Source organism: Mytilus edulis, chromosome 6 (genome assembly GCF_963676685.1).
Source record: "Mytilus edulis chromosome 6, xbMytEdul2.2, whole genome shotgun sequence".
NCBI classification, from domain to species: Eukaryota; Metazoa; Mollusca; class Bivalvia; order Mytilida; family Mytilidae; genus Mytilus; species Mytilus edulis.
In genome coordinates this window covers 68905157-68921368 of record NC_092349.1, presented here as the reverse complement: position 1 = coordinate 68921368, position 16212 = coordinate 68905157, and the positions used below count along the sequence as shown (strand labels likewise).

General features: G+C 33.3%; 1 long non-coding RNA gene across 1 annotated transcript; it reads right to left on the bottom strand.

The window, feature by feature from the left end:
- Window positions 1-10677: 10677 nt before the first annotated feature.
- Window positions 10678-11928, bottom strand: LOC139528245 (uncharacterized). Its single transcript, XR_011665558.1, has 3 exons — window positions 11795-11928; window positions 11360-11438; window positions 10678-10796 (listed from the first exon to the last, which is right to left on the bottom strand). It is a non-coding gene; the product is annotated as an uncharacterized lncRNA (long non-coding RNA).
- Between the last annotated feature and the right edge of the window lie 4284 nt (window positions 11929-16212).

Here is a 16212-nt window from a genome sequence, read left to right as displayed (position 1 = left end):
GGACGCCATCACGAGTTGGTTGACCGTTATGGAATAACCGTTTCACAAATGATATCGGATATGTTCCTTACGTCGTAACTACAATCCCCTTCCCTTTCATGAATTTGACCTACCGAATTAGACTATTTACCGGATTAAATTTTGTAATCACATAAGCAACACGACGGGTGCCGCATGTGGAGCAGGATCTGCTTACCCTTCCGGAGCACCTGAGATCACCCCTAGTTTTTGGTGGGGTTCGTGTTGTTTATTCTTTAGTTTTCTATGTTGTGTCATGTGTACTATTGTTTTTCTGTTTGTCTTTTTCATTTTTAGCCATGGCGTTGTCAGTTTGTTTTAGATTTACGAGTTTGACTGTCCCTTTGGTGTCTTTCGTCCCTCTTTTATTACCACTGGGTCGATGTCTCTGCTGGTGGACATTTTGTCCCCGAGGACATCATCCGCCCAGTAGCAAAACTAAAATTGCATGAACTTACGAAGAACTAACAGGAAACTGGCTCGGACGTCGCCCAGTATAAAAAGGTCCGAAACAGACGTCACCATGGACACGGTGTCGTCTGATACGGCAGGTGTCCCCTCATCACCAGACATGACAAATAACCCAAACACGACTCATTCAGATCATCGTCCTAGTGACAACAGCAATATTACACATATACAGCCTTGTTCAGTTCTCCTTAAAGACATTTTGGTTTTTGATGACACAGTACAACACTGTCGCATTTCAAAATGTGAGACCAAAGGCTGCAAAACTTGTGCTATTTTAATTACAGATGCTGAATTCACTAGCAATTTGACCAAGAAGTCATATTTTACCAGAAGTTACGATGATCTGAATTGTAAATCGATAAATGTCGTCTACGGATTAGAGTGCAACCTTTGCGGCTTGGTATACGTCGGTGAAACGAAAGGAAGGCTAAACAAACGTATGTGCGGTCATAGATCAGACATTAACCTCAATGCTAACGACATTCTATACCAGCATTTCAATCAGCCCGATCATTCCATCGTTTCTATGACAGTTCGAATTATTGAAAAAATATACCATAGCTCGAACAATCCTAATCTTTCAACGACTCTCCGTAGACAAAAAGAAGACTACTGGATTAGACAATTGGGAACTGCAACACCGTATGGCTGCAATGACAAAATTGATGGTATAGGTATTCTATCTAGTCCTTCGTGTAACTCGGTGAATGTGATGAATATTTTCAACTCGACTCCTCGACGTAGACGTAGTCATGGCCATCGTCATTATACATCACCCTCTCTGCATGATGTCTCTATTAATGACTTGCTGCCATGCATACAAAAACCGTTAGGTATTCATCACATTCGCACGAAACTTTATTCATTACCCCTTTCAAAACTTCATTCTCTGTTCAATTTATGTTTGGAATCCACTGTAACAAACCCTCATTCAAACCAATACAAACTACAAGCTATAATTTCGGATATTGCTAGTCACAGACTTTTCAAGCCAGTTCGCATTGGAAAAGATGAAAAAGAGAAAAGATCTTTTCTAAATCTTTCCTTTGCCAACAAAGGTATCGATGGCGTCAACCTAGGCAATATCCTTCATCATAAATTAGTTCAATCGAAAATACCTCCTTATTTCAAAGACCAGTCTGTACCAATAATTTCTTATACCTATACCAAACCTATTGCAACTAAAATTTTCAATTACAAACGCGTTTTGCAGGATCTCGATATTGACGACTTCAAGTCTAAACCTCCTGATTGCACTTGTGCTAGTTCCCAATTCACATATAATCCTGCTGGCCACGTTATTACCGGTGACCTTAACATTGTTAATAACACTTCTCTACGAAACGTGTTATCGAAAGGTCCGAAATATCGTGAGCCTAAATCCATCAATTGGAAACACAACTTTAAAATTTTGATGGATTCAGTCGAGGATTATGCCAGGCAATGGGCTAAGCGCGAGAAGGAAGACGTTGACACTCTATCCGAATGGATTAAGGCAGTGAGGTCGTTAATACAAATCAGAATTAAGAAACTGAATGGGTCCATCAATGCCCAGGCTACGTCAATCTTCAAAGATCCAAATGTTGCTAAACACCTATCTGACCTCCATGATGAATATGTTGTTGTCCCCGCAGACAAAGCCCCAAATAACATCGTTTTTATCTGTAAAAGTCATTACATTAATTGCTTGATAAACGAATTAGGTATAGACAATTCACTTCGAAACCCAACATATACCCTCACGACACTTACCAAAGAGGAAATCCTGGATAATCATAGGTCTGTTCTTTGTTCCTTTGGTATTTCAACCACAGATGAAGAACTGGATCTTCCATCACTGTATTGGATACCTAAACTACATAAGTGTCCTTACAAACAACGGTATATTGCTGGGTCTTCCAAGTGCTCCACGAAACCCCTTTCTAAATTATTAACATCCATTTTATCAGCAATCAAAGACGGGCTTCAAAGTTATTGTGAAACTGCCTATTCTAGAGGTGGCGTGAATCAGATGTGGATACTGAAAAATTCCAAAGATCTTTTAGAGTACATACAATCTAACTCTCTTTCATCTTGTAACAGTATTAAAACATTTGACTTTTCTACTCTTTACACAAGTATTCCACATTCCAAACTAAAAGACAAATTAAAAGAGTTGGTATTACTTTGCTTCATAAAAAAGAATGGCCAACGTAGATACAAGTATCTTGTCTTAGGGAGGGATAAATCATACTTTGTAAAGAACCATTCTGATTCAAACAAAAAATTCTCTGAAACCGATATTATCAAGATGCTTGATTTCTTGATTGACAACATATTTGTTACGTTCGGAGGACGTGTTTTTCAACAGACTGTCGGCATCCCAATGGGAACAAACTGTGCCCCTCTACTTGCTGACTTGTTTCTTTATTATTATGAGGCTGACTTCATGCAGGCACTTCTTAGGAAGAAAGATAAGAAGTTAGCAATATCCTTTAACTCTACTTTCCGCTATATAGATGACGTTCTTTCACTAAACAATTCAAAATTTGGTGACTATGTGGATCGCATCTATCCCATCGAATTGGAGATAAAGGATACTACAGATACAGTTAAGTCGGCTTCATATCTTGACTTACATCTAGAAATTGACAATGAGGGTCGGTTGAAGACAAAACTTTACGACAAAAGAGATGATTTCAGCTTTCCAATTGTGAACTTTCCATTTCTAAGTAGCAACATTCCAGCAGCACCTGCATACGGGGTATATATCTCCCAATTGATACGATATTCCCGTGCTTGCATTTCCTATCATGATTTTCTTGATAGAGGGTTACTGCTCACAAGGAAGCTATTAAACCAAGAGTTCCAAATGGTGAAGTTGAAATCATCCCTTCGTAAATTTTACGGACGCCATCACGAGTTGGTTGACCGTTATGGAATAACCGTTTCACAAATGATATCGGATATGTTCCTTACGTCGTAACTACAATCCCCTTCCCTTTCATGAATTTGACCTACCGAATTAGACTATTTACCGGATTAAATTTTGTAATCACATAAGCAACACGACGGGTGCCGCATGTGGAGCAGGATCTGCTTACCCTTCCGGAGCACCTGAGATCACCCCTAGTTTTTGGTGGGGTTCGTGTTGTTTATTCTTTAGTTTTCTATGTTGTGTCATGTGTACTATTGTTTTTCTGTTTGTCTTTTTCATTTTTAGCCATGGCGTTGTCAGTTTGTTTTAGATTTACGAGTTTGACTGTCCCTTTGGTGTCTTTCGTCCCTCTTTTTTTATACTCGTTGACATGTTAGTTCTAAGAATAAAATTCATCCTTCTCTATAATGCTGTCTTTTGCCTTTGCTTCGACGACGTTTGATATTTAGATAAATAACATACATAACTCTTACTTATTAAAAGATTGCCCCCTTAGGGATCAAATGGTATGCTGTTAGTTTACGCTTGATACTTTACACTCATTACAATACCAGTTCTAGTAAATTATTTCAACCTTGTCACAAAATTTTGTTTTCTACTTATACAATTTGTCTAAAGTAATAAAGAAGCGACTAGATCTAGTTAACTGTAAACAATAAGGACATATATAAACACACGGAATGGAATCATCACGCAGATAAATAGCAACGGTCAATACTAAAGATTTACCTTACGTAACATGTATAGAGTTGCATTTTGGTTTCTAATACTTACTTTATCAGATAAGGGCAAACTGATCTTTGAGCTGATGAAGTCTGTATGAAAAAAAAAAGATGTCGTTATTCTCTTTCTTGGCAATTTGGTTGTAACTATATGTTTTTGGTTAAGAATGTAAAATTAAATGATATTGTCAGTAAAACAATTTGAACGCGTATACTTTGTAATAGCTGTTCGGTTGTATGAATAAATTCCATGTTATTGATACTTGATGCGGATGGGCGATGCATTGTAACGTGACGTCATTGTTTAATATTATCGAGTATCAGGTACAGTCCAAGATATATAAAGTAAAACCGTTCATAAAATTTATATCTTGATATTTGAATAGAAAGATTTGGAAATGAATGTCTAATATGTCTGGAGCAGCTTATTTCAGTTATGGCTATACCGATATGATTTTTTTCTAAAGCTTTAGTTGTAAGTGTTGTCATTTGTGTATGTTTGTGTGGTTAACAATATGATTAAAAAGAGTTGAGCTGATAGTTGGTTTCGTTTTGAACAGTGGATTTTCAAATGGGTCTCAGAAATTCTGTGATAACAGAAATTAATTCCTTTCGTAAGTCTTACTTTTTAATGTCACAAAAATAGACTGAGAAACTAAGAAGCTAAAATCATACAAAAACAATATAGGATTACTTTTGTTTATATTGCATGAAGACAGATATGCTTTTATTAAACTACAGTGAATTCAACTTACCAAATATGTTAATTAAAATAACAGGTTATTGAAAAACAGGGCATAAAATAATTCTAAAAGATCAGTAAATTTTGGTCAAAGATAAAGCGGAACAAAAACTCCGTTACATAGATTATTCATGAGGTAACATCTACCTATATGAAACTGAATACATTTGTACTGTCGATCACCTGAGATCACCCCTACTTTGTGGTGGGGTTCGTGTTGCTTATTCTTTAATTTCTATGGTGTGTCATGTGTACTGTTGTTTGTCTGTTTGTCTTTTTTTCATTTTTAGCCATGTCAGTTTATTTTCGATTTATGAGTTTGACTGTCCCTCTGGTATCTTTCGTCCCTCTTTTGTACTGTCGAAGTTAGGAATCAAATTTATATAAAATACCAGATCTACTGACTTAACTCTACATCATAATTTATTAAAGGATAACCGACGTGACCGCGGGAGAGTCACATATGCATGTAGTGGCTTTAAAAAGAGTCACAAAAATATCATGTTTATAATCCCAGTGCATTTAGCCTAAATGAGACCAATTGTTGGCATTCAAATCATAACAGTTTGCAGGTAAAATGAAATAATTCCAAAACTGAAATAGTACGATACCATAATATCTGACAAAGGTCACATATGCGTGGGGAAGAAACACAAATATTTTTTCTTATTTTATGGACATTTGATTTGAAAATGGTCACATATTTTTTTTCTGACTTATGTACCTTGATAAATTATAAACTGTTTACACATACCGCTTGTAGTTAATAAAGATATGTTCGGTATGTTATCAGATTGTTCAGTCGTTATTATTTTCGTTTCAAGACTGAGCGGTTTCTAAAAGGCTACTGAACAATACTAGATTAATTGCAGGCAACTGCCTTAACAGTTAAATATCAACAATTGAACAGAAAACTATAGTTATCTTTTTCCAGGTAAAGTCGTATGTTCCGGGGAAAGACACAATGGTAGACTGCGGCTTTTTCTGTTCTTATGTCGGGTTGTTATCTCTTTCACAAATTCCCCCAAACTCCCCGGCAGTTCCAGTTCCGACCCGAATACGGGTCCGCATACTACTCTATGCTAATTGATGGAGTAAAGGAAAATAGTTCCGGAACGGAAACGATCACTGTCCGGAGTTTGAAATTCCCAATGTCCATTGTGAACTTTTTATTTCCTAGTTCATTTCTAGGGTGAGTATCGTTAACCAAGAAAACATACATGGATGTGTCTGTGTTATCCGGTATTTCGAGTTGTGTGAAACATGTGGTTGAATTATGTTAGCAAAATCATGAAATATTAATGAAACATGTTTGCAGTGCTTTTCGTAGTTGCAATGTCTGAACATTTGTTGACCGATACGAAATGCCAATGTCGCAACTCTCTACCAATATGTGTACGCAGATCTTTAAATGCTACAATAAACGTATACTCTACAATTTTACTGATTGGGTCCTATTTTCGAATTAGACATACACACTGATAATGGAATCGCATGCAGGATGATGCTTGCATTGCGAAAGATACTTTCTTTCTGGAGGAAACCGTCCAGTTTATGTTTGCTTTATTTGACATCTGAATAGATTTATGAGATTTGAACATCTGTTAAATACTGATTGTTAAGACCTCTTGCAAATTTCCAAATTCTATAGTTTACAGTCTTACAATCCTATGGATGAGTCATATGATGATGTCTAATTCTTTTTTCATTTGTATTCATGTTGTTGTTTTGCTGTTTCGTTCTAGACTATTTTCAGATTTAATAATTTAGCAAAATTCGTTTTTGATTGATATTTGCTTAACGCCAAACGACAGAAATTTCTGTAAAGGAAATTAAATTAATTCGATGTGATTAAACAGATATAGAACGATCAGAAGGTTCATTTACAAAAATATAGTTTTGAGAAGGGAACCACCTTCGTTTGGTGGCTCATTAAATTTAACCTTCTTTCTACTGGTATTTTACGTGTGGAGCAGGATCTGCTCACAATTCCGGTGTACCTGAGATCACCCCCAGTTTTTGGTGGGGTTCGTGTTGCATAGCCTTTAGTTTTTGTATGTTGTATCTTGTGTCCTTTTATTTGTCTGTTTGTATTTTTCTATTTTGGTCATGGTATTGTCAGTTTGTTTTCGATCTGTGAGTTTGAATGTCCTTCTTGTATCTTTCGTCCCTCATTTCAAACAAGTCTCCTGAACATACTATATCTCTTATATTTTATACTTTATATTTTACTCGCATAGTGGTATAAACCATACATCGATTCTTAAAAAAATCTGAAGAACTTGTGGATAATTTGAAATATCGGTCTGTTTCTGAAATTAATTCTAATATAACTCTTGATTTTTTTACTCTGCATAGCACCATTCTCCATGTGAAATTATAATTGTCTTGAATATACATTAAACCACAAAATTTATTCCTATGTGACGTTTACATTTTCTGACGCCAAACACGCGAAACAATGAATTTGTTTTTTAATTTGATAGGTGTTTTTGTGCTTTTTTGTAAACGTTTGTTTATTTTGAGATTGTAACACAGTGATGACTGCTGTCACCATATTTTGACTATTTGAGCGAGTATGTCTGTTTCGTACACGCATCGTTTTAAAAATAACGGAATTTGATGCAGCTTTCTTACAAGTGAAGAGTTAAGCGTTATAGAACCAGGTTCAATCCACCATTTTCTACATTTGAAAATGCCTGTACCAAGTCAGAAATATGACAGATGTTGTCCTTTGTTTAATGTGTTTTATCATTAGATTTTGCCATTTGATTAGGGACTTCCCGTTTTAACTTTTCCTCGGAGTTTAGTATTTTTGTGATTATATGTTTCAATATGCAAAAAAAAATCAGAAATTCGCATGAAAAAACAATTGTGTTATGCTTACTAAATTTGATATTTTCATATATTCAGTATTTAATCATTTATTTCGGTCAAATAAGTATGCAATAGTTTTTTTCTATCAAAATTAGATCGTGATACTTTAAAAGTTGAAAACACCAGTAGACATGAGTTATAATGAAATGTGATCTGATTTCCTTTACTTTGCTAATTGAAGATCTATACAATATAAGACTGCCGATGATTTTTCATTAAAACATGATTCAAGTTTCACTGCTTAATATCAAATTGAATAAGTCGACAGTTAGCAGGAAAAGTAATGTGAAACAAAGTGACTTGGTGTATTTAATCGAATGGTGTGAGATAATAATTTGTCTTTGTTAAGATATAAAAGTATAGAGATAAAAGAATATGAGCAACACGTGTTTTAAAGGTATGAAAATTAGTGGCCTACTACACATGTTTTAATGTACTCTTCGGGGATCATTTAAGTTTATATTCTCGTATATTTGGACACCCATTGTTAAAAAAATTCATTGACTTCTGTCTGTGGACTTGAAACATGCATTTAATCTATATCAAGCATGCTTTGTATCATAATCAAACGTTCAATACTAATAAACATAATGACGATTGAATTCATTGCAATTGTGAGCTGACGAAAAAGTATAATTTGTTGGTAAAGAAATGGTAAGAAATCTCCGAATACGAATTGTAACACTTCAAGGTCCATTTTGTTTTTGTCTTGTGTAAGATTTATAAAATTGCAATTAAAAATAAAAGAGACAAAAGAAGACTTACTATCATGTGTTGTGTAATTCTTATATAACAACTGCACATATTATGCAACATATCTGTCAATAATAGCCAATTGTAGCATTATATCATGGTCTTTTGGGGAACATTGTATTGCAGACAATGATCACATGTAATTGCTGATTATTTTTTCTCACTAACTCAATTCCAATAATGCTCTGCTGTTATTATTAATATTGTATGTCTTTCAGACATTTATGTACTTTCTTTTGTAAACATTTCTGTCAGACGGGTATAAATCAGAAAATAATATCTTTTTATGGGCTCTGTTGGTGTGAATTATGCAATCTGTTCGGTATTCAGCAAACAAAAAGATACCATTTTAGCCATTGAAAAGATATTCCATGATTTTGGTATTTCAAATCCTTTAAAAAATTTACGGACGCCAGGTTATAATTGATCGATATGGAATGTCTGTGTTAGTAACAATTTTCCACCCTTTGCACCTAGATTAGAACATTGCACCGAATGCGGTACAGTACGGCTGTCACTAGTGGATCTGGATCATTTTATATTCTCGCAACACCTGATATCACCAATCGGGTTTGTTTTTTTTTTTGGGGGGGGGGGGAATTAGTAGTTGTCAGTTTTAAAACCCCTGTAAAGTGAGGTGTAGACTGGTTGCTGTTTTCGTTATTTTTCTTTTTGGTCATGGAATTGTCTATTTCATTAGACACATGCATTATTATTTTTCTTTTGTTTGCTTATAAATAACAAAAAAATATTGACAAACTTATGAACTCAACCCAATGCATTGTTGGATATTGCAAACTTGTTATAATCCAGCATCAATCAAGAAGCTTTGACACGTAGTTGACGAGAAAATTCGAGAGAAATGTGTAATAAAAAGACGGACGTACGGACAGACGGGGTCACGCCAGTATATATCACTGCTTTTAAACCTTTGATAACTATTTACACCACTGGGTCGATGCCACTGCTGGTGGACGTTTCGTCCCCGAGGGTATCACCAGCCCAGTAGTCAACACTTCGATGTTGACATAATATCAATAATGTGGTCATTTTTATTGATTTAAAACTGTTCACAAAACTTTGAATTTTTTCCAAAAAAACTAAGAATTTTCTTATCCCAGGCATAAATTACCTTAGCCGTATTTGGCACATTTTTTTTAGAATTTTGGATCCTCAATGCTCTTCAACTTTGTACTTGTTTGGCTTTATAAATATTTTGATATGAGCGTCAATGATGAGTCTTATGTAGACGAAACGCGCGTCTGGCGTACTAAATTATAATCCTGGTACCTTTGATAACTATTAAGAGAAGACACAAAAAGAGCAAGACAAAACTTTTAAACATGAGATGGAATTGCAGTGAAAAGTAATGCAGATAATAAACGCTTAAGCTATAACTATCGTGTATCACATTTATGTGTTTGGTATTTATTCGTAAAGGTGTAATACCACCATTGATTTTTCCCTATTAGTCTTTGTTAAATTGGCACTTTTAAAAAAATCGTACAGTATTTACCTTTATTTCAACCAAAGAAATACTTTGCATGTGTAAAGTTCAATCCTTTTCAGTGATACAGTGAAAATTTCACACTACATTTCATTGCATATAAGAAAGTAACCACCGCCGAGGGTAGACAACCCAATTTTTACACTGTTATTTACTGGTTACCTGCTTTGGTAACTATGTAACCTTAACGTTCCAAAATATTTTATAAGACCATCAAATAAAAAAAGAATGATGCTTGCAGACACCCAACATACATATTTACGACTCAGAAAAATTTAAGTGCATTGAAATGCAGGGTTAATTTTCTACAACTGTCAAATTCAAGGGAATATTTTTTTAGGCCTACTTTCGTATGCAACCGGATGTGACGTACCATGATTTGGTGGTATTACACCTAAAGAACACCTAAATGTCAAATAAACTTAATGCAATTTTTTCCCCTCCAATTGCAAGTTATTTCAAGCATAACTGTCAAGTTTTGTCTCAGTCAGAACTATAGTTTCAGAGAAAATCACTATAATGTAAGGCCATATCCTACGGCAATTTCAGTCCAATTTCTTCGAAAAATTCTAATTTCAGTGTATCATTATAAAATGCAGTGTTGACTAATATCTGATAATAAACTCATGATATATGCATTCAAACAATTAAATAGAATACAAAAGACAACTTTAAGATGATAAACAATTTTATTGCACCTTTTAGAGTTCATTTGAAGGTCTGTTTTGGTCTGTTTTGGTCCATTTTTCCTCCTTCCTTCCTTTTTCATCAAAACTTGATATCTTTTGTCTAAAAAATAAAACAAATGTGATTATTTTCCCACAAAAATGAAATAAATGTAATGTTAAATCAATAATTAAAGTGTTTTAGCTGAAAGAACTGTCTCTATAAATGTTAACAGTCTACACGGCAGTTTCTATAAGCCCTTATGTGTAACTTGAGTTTTTGGTCTGTTCCTCTAGTGTGAGAAATAACGGTTCCCTTTCAGTCAATCATTTATTGCTACTGGTATCAAAGTCTTTTTATTTACTCATAACAGTATATTTCTAATAGATTTACACAAAAAGTCCACTTTCTTGTATTTTACATTAGAAAATGGGGAGAAAGAGTAATAAAAAAATACCTCAAAATGTTTTTAAAAAGGGTTATGTCCCTTGGAATGCTGGTACAAAAAATAATTGGTAAGAATTATAAAGTTTAAGTATGTGAGACTGGATTCTGATGTGTATAAATCCAGGACAAATAAGTGTTTAGATGAGTTATTGTCTGTGCAAAATGTAGACGGCACAATGGCAAATTGTAAACTTTTGCGGCCAAAACAAAAAAAAAACATGATGATAGTTGATACATACTTTAATGCTGAAGTGTCATCTGCAGACCAATTCACATATAAGATTTTTCAACAGAATGCTCTTCAGAACATGGTTAACACTGAAATAAAAAATTCACATGTTGTATAAACAAAACAAAAACTGTAAGGGTAATTTAAAATTTAACACAGTAATCTAAATACAGCTTCGTCTGTCCACCCATTTGACTAAGAAAACACCCGTAAACCCCCATTTCAATGCAATTTTACCTCAAACGTACTTTCTGTGTCTAAATCCATTCCGAATAGTCCATGTTTACAATGTATGAACTGGTTTATTAATAACTTTTAAAAATGAAAATACAATAGGGTCACGAGTGCACATTTAGTTTCCCTAAATAGGTTTAATACCACCATTGATTTTTCCCTATTAGTCTTTGTTAAATTGGCACTTTTAAAAAAATCGAACAGTATTTACCTTTATTTCAACCAAAGAAATACTTTGCATGTGTAAAGTTCAATCCTTTCCAGTGATACAGTGAAAATTTCACACTACATTTCATTGCATATAAGAAAGTAACCACCGCCGAGGGTAGACAACCCAATTTTTACACTGTTATTTACTGGTTACCTGCTTTGGTAACTATGTAACCTTAACGTTCCAAAATATTTTATAAGACCATCAAATAAAAAAAGAATGATGCTTTCAGACACCCAACATACATATTTACGACTCAGAAAAATTTAAGTGCATTGAAATGCAGGGTTAATTTTCTACAACTGTCAAATTCACGGGAATATTTTTTTAGGCTTACTTTCGTATGCAACCGGATGTGACGTACCATGATTTGGTGGTATTACACCTAAAGGAAATATAGGTCAAATTAAAATGTTTATATGTAAATTTACACTATCAGATAATATGTTATTATTTAAATAACTGCTGGTTTTGTTATAGAAGAAATAGATGTACTGCAACAACGGTAACTGAGATATTGTTAGCAACGTTAGTGCATATCGAAACTTTTAACTCAAAGTACCAAGAAAACCTACAAAAAGTGATGACGACCAATCTATAAAGTTCCTGGACGTGAGATACGTTATAGAACAAAACAAAGATGTATTTGTCTAGGAAAGATGTTATTGCACCTGACGAACCAAGCCAAATAATTACTACAAACAAATTTGAAAACCAAAACAAGAGATTAGTGTTTCATGGACCTTTATCGTCTTAGGAAGAAGATTAGTGCACCAGATGAGCAAAGCAAACTAATAAATCGTACAATAATTGGAAAATCTAAAACAAAGAGATCAGTTAGAAGACTGTTTATTTGACCTCCTGAACCCAACAAAAATATTTACTTTTCCTATAAGAGTCAATTCAGGAAACATTGAATATTATAGCCATCAGATATCAATAAATTAGATCCGACTCGTGTTTATAATAGACTACCTATTGAATCCAAGCATTGAGATAATTGAATGTCCCAATAAAGTTGGTCTTGTAAAGTGTACAATAAAGATTAGACAGATATTATTTTCGTTGTACTATTACCATGCTTATTTAAGTGATTTGAGAAATCGTTAACTGTTTGTGTCTAATAGTATAAATGGTTATCAATTGGTAAATTGATTGATTGATTGATTGATTGATTAATTGATTGATTGGTGAATTATCACAGCACATTAAAAAAAAGAATTTGAAAAAAAGACCTTTTAAAACGAATTTCAATGCAACACCGTTTGTAATGTTCAGTCTGATTGGATAACGCAGCAAATTTTCATGGCATCAAATCATCAATTGATGCTGTCGGGCATTAAAATACAAGACAGTTATCTTCATGAAGACATTCTTTTTTAATAAACCACAAATACCTTTTTGTGGTCAATATGAAAATAATGTGAGTAAAACAGTCAAATAACAATTATTTTTTTTCTCAAAAGTTTCAGTTGGAATTGCAGTGACAATGTATAAAGTAATGCAGATAATAAATGCGTCACCTATTATTATCGTGTACCACATTTGTTTTTTGTATCTTTTCGTAATGGAAACATCGGTTAAACTAAAATGTTTATAAGTCAATTTCCCCTATCACACAATATGTTAATATTGAAATAACTGCCTGTTTTTGTTATAGAAAAAATAGATGTACTGCAATAATGGTAACTGAGATATAACATTAGTGTATATTGAAACTTTTAACTCAAAGACATAAGTACAAAGAAAACCTACAAAAGCTGATGACGACCAATCTATAAAGTTCCTGGATGTGAGATACGTAATAGAAACAAACAAAGATGTATTTGTCTAGGAAAGTTGTTGTTGCACCTGACGAACCAAGCCAAATAATTACTCCAAACAAATTTGAAAACCAAAACAAGAGATTAGTGTTTAATGGACCTTTATTGTCTTAGGAAGAAGATTAATGCACCAGACGAACTAAGCAACTAATAAATCGTACAATAATCGTAAAACCAAAACAAAGAGATCAGTTAGAAGACTGTTTATTCGACCTCCTGAACCCAGCAAAAGTATTTACTTTTCCTATAAGAGTCAATTCAGGAAACATTGAATATTATAGCTATCAGATAGCAATAAATTAGATCCGACTCGTGTTTATTGTATACTATCTATTGAAATAAGTAAATGTCCTGATAAAGTCTGTCTTGTAAAGTATTGGTACAATAAATATTCGACATATATTATTTTGATTGTATCTTTCCTATTAACCACGCTAATGAAAGTAATTTGATTAATCCATCATGTATGTGTCTTCTAGTATAAACGGTTATCAAGTGTTATATTGATTGATTGATTGGCTGATTGATTGACTGATTGATGAATTACCGCAGCATATTAAAAAAGGAATAAGTAAAAACGAATTTGAAAAAAGACCTATCCAAACGCATTCCAATGCAACACCGTTTGTTTCAGGTCAGTTTCATTAGAAAGAAGATAACAATATGCATGAAATTTTTAACTCCGATGGCTTCAATTGGTGATGTGATAGTAACAAGTTCGCGTTAACTGTCTCCGATTACGCGTCGCCAGTAAACTCAAATTGCGAATTGATGCCATCGGAACTTAAAATGCAAGACAGTTATCTTCTAAAATACATGTTTTGAAATAAACCTCAAATACCTTTTTATGGACGTTTTGAAGATAATGTGCATAAAGCTGTCAATTAACAATTTACTTTTTTTCTCTCTCTCAAAATCAGCAAACAAACCATCTTAGTCATGATAATGTATTTTTTTTTTCAAAATTCCTTACGGTTTCAATGATTAAAAAAAATCAAGAATGTATCAACAAAACAAATGACACAGTAAATGTACAGACTGCAGCAATTATTAAAGGAGTCAATCTTTACAAATACTAAACTTGTTATTTTACTTTGAGTTGTATAACATATACATGATAAAATTTTATAAATCAAAAATGTCAACGAGTAAGTGTAATTACAAGAGTAAGTTGACTAATGACCCGAAATGTACTTTAGTACAAAATCGACAAGAAAAGAATGATTATTTTACTTTTCGCAACTTTGAGAGGCTCACAATTAAGTATTAGTACATCTACTTAGAATGCATTTCAAACCATCGGTAGCATAGGGGAAGTTCGTTGTTGATTTGACAGTATTTCAACTTTCAATTTTATTGTTTAATGATAAAGTACTTCTTTTAAGTTTGGAGACCATTCACATTATTATAGAGGTTAAAAATAAAAGAAAACAATGATCGGGGTTTTTACCGAAGATTTTTAACCTTTCATTGTTGTTCGGTCACAGGGGGGAGAGGTTATAATTATTAGTAAATAAACGGATTCTATCTTCGCAATGTCCATGTTTTCTATAGAAACTGATATTGAATATTCTTTTTAAAAAACATCGTTGCTTTTCTCCCTGGTAATAAGTCTTCTGTAACATTTTTGTATTTTCTTGTAAGAAATGTCGTTATCGATTTGTGCAATAGAATATAAACAAACCAGGGATATATGATAGAAATTCTGGATGCCTTGAGTTTTCATGAACTCTACTCTTTGTTAACAGGTCTTACGTCGAATTTTACCTTTACAAGTCAGACGAAGCGTTGTGGATTCGTTTATAAGAATATAAAACACACGTTGATAAATAACATCATTTTGTTTTTAAATAAAAACGGTTTCGATAAGATCAATGCATCTTACAGTTTTGCGCATTGTACGTGATTGCGATTCTATTATCTTATTTCCTTCAACGTCTATTTAGAAGAAGGAAGTAAAAACTTGTAACATTTTATAATAAAGGGTAATTATATTTCTCTGTGAGGTGTCAAAATTGTATAGGTCACAAGTCAGCAAGCACATTAACGAGAGTTGAATTGAAATACTGTTTTGTCAATACATAATATGGACTTACTTTTTGATTTTTGGAACTTTTATAGTAGTAAAAGACATTGATATAATTTTGGAGAACAATATACGCATTTAGAAAATTTAGTTTCGTCATAGTTACTCAAAACGAATTCTATAAGCAGATTCAAAAATCTGATGTCGACAAACATTGAAAAGGCCTGTACCAAGTTATGAATATGACAGTTGTTGTCCATTCGATTGATGTGTTTTGTCATTTGAATTTTCCATGTGATTAGGGACTTTCCAATTAAATTTTACTCGGAGTTCAGTATTGTTGTGATTTTACTTTATACTATTGTAAAAAGTGAATAAAAATAAAAATAAAGAAATTAATTTTGAAATTCAAGACATGATTAGTAGTGACATACTACACATGTTTTGGTCAATTTTCAGGAATATATTTTTCGGAGAATATTTAAGTTTATATCTTCATATATTTAGACACCAATTCTTGAAAGCATTCATTGAACTCCGCCTTAGTTCTTGAAATATGCATTAATATT